General features: G+C 36.2%; 1 long non-coding RNA gene across 1 annotated transcript; it reads left to right on the plus strand.

The window, feature by feature from the left end:
* Positions 1–585: 585 nt before the first annotated feature.
* Positions 586–6,669, plus strand: LOC134200559 (uncharacterized). Its single transcript, XR_009975526.1, has 3 exons — positions 586–804; positions 892–1,021; positions 6,430–6,669. It is a non-coding gene; the product is annotated as an uncharacterized LOC134200559 (long non-coding RNA).
* The last annotated feature ends 943 nt before the right edge of the window (positions 6,670–7,612 follow it).

Here is a 7,612-nt window from a genome sequence, read left to right on the forward strand (position 1 = left end):
ATATCGTTTTCAGAATTTGTGACCGCAACAGGCTGACCAAATGCTTTGGTACGGGGATAAAAGTTTTTGTATTTCTTGGAATATTAGCGTCGTGCTTACTTATTTTAGATTCAAGGTCGAAATATTATTTTTAAACAGCTGTCCTATCGTCTGAATCGGAACGCGTCATCGCTTTAGGACAGAAACAGGGAAGAAGGTGGTTACCTGTGTGGATAATAATAACCCACCACCAATTATTACCCAAATTCTTTAGAATCACACCTTAATCATGGAAATCGTTTGTCAACGAATAAGCAGTAGTCATATCATTCGATGCGAACATAACGAGCGATTTACAAATCACGGACCAATCTATCTATAGTCTAATTAAATTCAAATTGAATCAAAATGATTGAATATTCAGTTATATTTACCTTATTTTAGTTTCTGTTCTCCGAAATGTTCTTCGTTGTTGATTTATGTCAAAGATTGTTAATGACAACATTTTCTATCTGGAAACTATAAAATAGATAGTGTACTAAAAATTTCTTATTATTATTAACTCATCTGTAAAATATTCTCATCGAATTTGTACTGAGCTCAGTATGACATCATTTCAAGTAAATCTACCAGTTAATTTCTTTACTGGTAGGCATGGGTAGGTATAACAAGCCTGCTATTTTAGCCGCGAAAAGCTATAAAAGGAATTCGGTGATTACGTAACGATAAGTGGACTGTAAGAGTGTGTCCGTCTCAGATAACAACAATTCGAATAATTTGGAAGAAACACGACTAATACATTTTGTAAATAAAATGGATCCTAAGGTAACAACACCTCGTTATTGTATAATTTTATTATAATATCAAACGAAGGTCAGAAATATTAAATTGTTTTGTGATCAACGGTTTTAGGATTTCTCGAAAAGCTCAGGAAGCGATGGTATGTTTGATGTTCAAGAATTGTTTTTGCGTGTTCGCAAAAATTCATCAGTAGTCTGATGGACCACATCTACAGTGAATGCGCAGCCCCAGTCACGCGAAGGTTAGCCTCGGGACATTCTATAATACTTTCCTTGCCGATCATCAGGCGCGTTGCGATAATTTGAGATACATAATTTATGTAATTTTACATAATTTTCGTTCGAAGTGCATGTTCTGCCCAACAGAATAATATTATATTGATAAGTTTTTAGAAAACGATTATACTTTGGGAATATGGGTCGCCGAGCAATGCTTAGTATGCTAACGTTGAAAAAGAGGAATGTCAATTTTCGATGTAATGTAATGATAGTAGCACCTCTTGTGAGTCCGCCCGGGTAGGTACCACCACCTCGCCTATTTCTGCCGTGAAGTAGTAATGCGTTTCGGTTTCAAGGGTGGGGCAGCCGTTATAACTATACTGAGACCTTAGAACTTATATCTCAAGGTGCTTGGCGCATTTACGTTGTAGATGTCTATGGGCTCCAGTAACTTAACATCAGGTGGGCTGTGAGCTCGTCCACCCATCTAAGAAAAAAAAAAAAGATATGCTGTGTTGTCAACACAAATTTTTGACATTAAATTTGTATTATTTTATTAGCTCATTTGTAACGATAGGCAGATTGGCATACTGCCCACAGAATGAAATATGTTGGAAACAGCCGAGGACGTATTCCTTGGGTACTAAGATTAAAATCTCAATTGCTTTCCTATTCTTACATGCCGAAGCCCTGATCTCGTGATCTGATAGACCCAACCACTAGTTCATAGATCATCGAGGCGTTTAGCCTGGTCCTCACGGGCTGAGGAACTGTAACTGTCAAAATTATATTCAAAGATACAATAATAATTAACAAAATTAACTTACACAAGTTTTATCAACCTTTGTCATAAAACGTCTATTCACAGAAAATGAATCCAAACACAAATTAAATCGGAAGTAATAATAAGGGCCGTTTTTATTGCATTTGTAATTAAAGTCGAAAGCACACCAGAAACCGTTGCACTTTAATGATAACACCATAGGCACCACTTTAGTGAATAATTTTTAATGAATTCATTGTAAGCTTGGATTTGATGACACGGAACTGTTTTTAAATTAAATTAAGATAGAAGTTAAATATACAAAAACATTTTTGAGCAATTAACATACGTACAACGAAATATATCATATAAAAATAGCTGCCCAATCGTGGTGTATGGACACCAGCGTCCCGCTCTGTTGAGAAGACTTAGTGAGAAATTCAGCAAGCTTATATATCACAGTAAGTTTTCACGTCAAACTCTTAAGCGAGTTCGACGAGTACGGTTACCAGGGTCCCTAAGCCTGCTTCTAGTGCTTCCGACCTCTAATGACCATGTTAGGTTGTCGTATGGAGCCGTAAGAATCTGTCTAGAGTCTAGGGCATTGATGGTGACTGGCTCCTGCGTGAGCCATAGTCGAAGAGTAGTGAGCGGTGACCACTATAAGGCGATTGTCATGAAGTATGGTTTTATCGAAGTACCGTCCCGACGCTGTGTTTCGGATGGATTCGAAGTCCAGCTCCCCACAAACCACTGTGTTCGGACGGCGAACCTGGAAATTTGGACGACTTTGTGGTTGTGTGCTGCGTAAGCGAACACCGCACTCGTATAGGTCGTTATAGCATTATGCATATGGCATGCAAGTTTTGTAAAATGTCACCTTGTTGCAAACGGACATTTTACTCCGCTTGCAAATCATGGGATGAAGTCTGCCGGGAATAAATGCGGCGCGGATTGACTTTATGTGTGGGCAGAAAGTCATGGGAGCATCCAGGATGACTGAGAGTCATGCTTGACATTCTTGGCTCAGAGTATCGGTAGGTGCAAGAGGGTGATCGGGGATGTATAGAGTGGTTTACAGAGACCAACGTTAAAGCCACTAGCCACCTTGAAATGTGAGACTGAATCTCAACAAAACTGTAGCTAAAAAGGTTGTCTCAAATGAAATTGGCGGAACACTATAAAATATACTATTACCATAATACTACATACACCCTTTTCAAAACAAAAATTATTAAAGTTAACGTGTTCAAACAATATAAAATCGGACGAATTTCGGTTTGGTGAATAAAAATGAAGAGTATAATTTAAAATATGCACAAAATAATGAAATATTCAGCATTTAATTATGCGATACGATCTCACGGGACAGGTTGTTCTGTCTTGCGTGTCGTCGAGTCTGATTCCGATCGCAAAATGGATAGAGAGCGTTGTAATATAGCATTACCAGAACTTGTAAGTAGAATATAGGGACATCGATTTGAAAATCGTAATATATTTTACACTATGTTAAACCGTAATAAAAACATTGTATTGATTGATATCTTGCACGCAAAAACCAGAGAAAAGATTTTGGTGTTTCTTCTTAAGGCGTTTATATAAACTATTTAAAGTAACGTGATAATATGTTTTTTAACTATGATATTAGTGTCGGGATTTAAAATAATAAAACATTATTTCGTACATAAACGTGAAACCAAATTAAAGTGTTATTACGCTAAGAATAAAAAAAACACTAAAATTGTTTCATTTATTATTAATATTATTTATTAAGTACTAAATTGTTTAGTCCTTTTTATGACTACAATCATTATAGTTGTGAATAGTAATAAAAAACTAATGAAATTTACACATTAAATGAAGTTGTGTTCCACATGATAAAACTTATAAAAACATGAACTACCGATAGTGTATTGCATTATTTATTTTTGTGACATGTCTTACAAATCAAAGACTACTACAGTTATTAGCATCCACAAATTTGGTTCACTGAAATTATGAAGTACATATTATGTAATTCCGAAGAAAATAATAATTAATTTTTTAATTGAACAAAAACTGAGTCCACAGCAATGAAAAGAAGCCATAAAAGCCTTTGTTCAATAGCTAAAAAGAAACATGGCAAAAAAGAACACGTGTCGGACAATCATTTTAAAATAATGCAATAAATTCTTGGCCGAGTCGTTTCAAATGTCTATAATTGGATTAATCTATGAGCTCAACGCCTTCGTAAAGTTCATCAGATAATGAAGAGCACATTTTGTTGCGTGTGAAACTAGGATTCCATTTTGCACGAAGCAACAACTCGCTTAACGGTCAAAAGCTTTACCAGCTCTTAAAACTAAAGCTTTCTCGATAAATCATGTTTCGCTTAAGGCCGGTCATATTTGGTAAGAAATGGATAATAGTAAAATATACATAGTTCGTCGTATGAATGCATATGTAAATATGACATAAACACTGTTACGCCGGTAAGAGTAACGCCATCTGTCGCCGAATAGTCGAACGAATATCGCAGGATCTAGTAGCACCTAGAACGCTCGAGAAGTACTACGCCATCTATTGTCAGATTGCGGAAACATAATGTACTAGAGATGTGCGGAATATTCTCGATAATTCTAGGGATGTGGTATCGGCTATATATAATATAAGCGTTGCAGGGATGGCACGCAGCCAGTTAGTAATCGGAACTATTCGAAGCGAAACAGTGAACGGATCTCCTGAAGCGAAGCGAAAGAAGCGAATTGAGAGTTTTAAAGTGTTTGTGAAGTGTTTTAAGTGTTCTAAGTATCGAATACAGTTATTACAACTCGTAAATCGCTGCTAAATTAAAAAAAAACACTGTAAGAAATGGTTATCGTATGGTTATGGTTTTTTATCTTTGCTTATTTGGAAATAGATAATTATATGGGAACTAGCTGACCCAGCAGACTTCGTAGTGCCTCAATCGATAAATAAAAGACCTAAACTTTATTTAATTCCAATTTTCATATTTATCTACCTTTTAAACCTTCTCTGGACTTCGACAAATAATTTAAGACCAAATTTAGCCAAATCGGTCCAGCCGTTCTCAAGTTTTAGCGAGACTAACGAACAGCAATTCATTTTTATATATATAGATTATATAGATAGATAAAATTTCTACTTAATATTAAAAATCATTACCATTTGACATCGGTACTGTGTCCAGCCTTATATTATTGTGGTTCTTCATTTGCCCGATCGGCCCCGTCCTTGAAGGTTTTCTTAACAGCTCTTTTGTAATAAATCCTACGGAATGTTGCGTTACGACTGCAATAATACGAATCAGATTAAACGAGAAGTGTACTTGCCTTTTGTTCAAAGTTAGTTCCCTCGCCTTTTCCGTGTAATTAATGTGTAAAGTGTCAGTGCTGGAACATAATTTTGCGGGCGATTTTCTGCGTGAGATAAGTCATTTTACTTGTTTTCTTGATAAACAAGGATCCCGTAAATGTAATTATAGAATAAATATCGTAATCATAGCTGCTAGTAACTTTTGGTAATGCTAAGATAAAGTGATCACCGGAGTCCACATACATCAAAATAATTGCCGCAATGGTACCTGGAGACATAAGTTCCAAGTTTCAGTTTTTACAATACAACGGCTGCCTCACCCTTCAAACAGAAAAGCATTACTACTTCAAGGCAGCAACAGGCAGGGTGGTGGTATCTATCCGTGCAGGCTCACAAGACGCCCTAATACAAGTAATTCTTCGAGTTACAGTTTTTGTGGGTTTGTTTTTTGTTACATGATGTTGTCCTTTATTGTGGAAGAATTTTGTGATCATTTGATAAGTACCTACGCAATTCATTAGAAAAATTTCTACCTATCTGCAGGACATTCGCTAGATATGAATCCATCGGGCATCTTATACTTTAGACCGCGATAACTTCTGCAAGTCACTATTTGGTCAATTGGAGATATTGCGGGAATTGATCCTAATTTTTTCACTTATTTTTACGTTTGGGTTTAAGCTCGTCTGACCATATATTAAAAAAAATTTTTAAATTCCCAGACGAGCAAAAGGGACGTTGTCCACAAAATTAAAACCGCACACTCTGCGTACTCATTGAAATGCCAAGAGTTTGCGAGTGCAGTTGACAACACTAATTCCTCTATTTCTTAAGTCATGTGCTCCTGTTTCAAGGGCACAATACACTTTATCTAATGTAGAGATTTCAACTTTATTTCTAAAGAAATTCGACGACATTCACATTAAGGTATTTGGGAACCGGCAACAACTAAACTCTGTCCACTGCACCTACGCATGTACAAAACAATTCAAAGAAGTTTTATTCGTGTTTAATTTATGATTCTATAAAAATGTCGATTGGCAGTGACACGAAAAAAAAAACAAAATACAAACAGAACGCAGACTAACAAAATTAATAAAGCCAATAATAAATAACGGCTATTTTTGGTCCAACACGTAATATAAACAGACACCTAAACGTGGACGTTAAAAATTTATGCTCATCTCATAACTGTCGAATTCCTGCTGCAAACAAATTACATTGAAGCGTTGACTTACTGAATGGGAGAAGGTTACAAATAGTATAGTAATTCCGAGGAGTTTTGAATACAGTCCAATACTATTTCGGTCGTAGAATGGTGATTTCTAAGCTTTTATTTTCTTTTGGTGTTAGATGACTGCGATGGAAATCATGGCCAGACAATATGGACGAAACGGTACTTTACGATGATACGAAGAAAATTATACTTAGTAACTTTCGTATGTAAATAAGTTGTTTACTTGAAAAAATTGATGTGAGAATTTTTTGAAACTGATGTTCACATTTGAAGAAGTTTCTTTGTGAATGCTGGTCTCAAGTAAAGGTACACGATATATTAAACATGTATAAACAGTATACGAGTATCAAAAAGAATGTTTTGTTTATTGACGAAAAAACAGCTTTGCATGAAAAAAATATGACGGCTCTTACATTATTTCTCCACTCCAAAGAACAGCGTGATGGACTGCGTGGCGTGATAACGCTGAGATGTTTTAGTAGGTACCCGGATCCATCTAATTTGTTCTAAAGTCCGTGGGTACTATTGCGATACACAAAAAGGCGAGAATAGTGTAGCTTTGTTAGTTTTAAAAAAGATGTGGGGTGTCGTGGGACACCGGATAGGAACGAAGTTCCTTGTTATAAAGATATTAATTTTAAGTTCTATTCGAGGTATAAAGAAAATCATTATTCGGGTATACATTTTTTATTATGTTTTTTTATTGATAAAAATAATCGCAAGGGTGAACCACTCCGCAGTGCAATGGAGCAGTCTCGCCCTGGGGAAACCACCTACATGATCACGGTATCCCCTATGCCAGCTAAGTATGATTTAGCAAGAGAAATACGAGAACGTCTATCAACTGTGTAATATCTCGTCACCGCGATTCAGGAATTGTTGAATTTACGAGCAGCGACATCTGTTGATAACAAACAAAATAGAAAAAATCTTACGTTACGGACGTTTTTTCCCGGTTAGGTTACCCTTCCGCATAGTCCCATAAGAAACTTCGTTCGAAAATTTTTGCGAAATTTGGATATCGAACAAATTACAGATCAAAAGTTTTAAATTTCTAGAGATAAGGAAATACCTACATTTAATTTACGATATCATTATACTAATACCAGCATTTGGCAATTCGTTCTTTATTTCAAACTAAAGGTTCATACACATTGTCGCACAGCTGCGTCGGGCGCTCGTATCCAACTCTCATCACAATAATGAATGCATTGTGCGACGTACGATCGGAGTCCAGACTATTTTTGCACAAACCTGTCCGCGTCCGTCAAAGTAAAAACCCGTGGAGTAGCTATCGTT

The sequence above is a fragment of the Bombyx mori genome, chromosome 18 (assembly GCF_030269925.1).
Source record: "Bombyx mori chromosome 18, ASM3026992v2".
Lineage (NCBI taxonomy): Eukaryota > Metazoa > Arthropoda > Insecta > Lepidoptera > Bombycidae > Bombyx > Bombyx mori.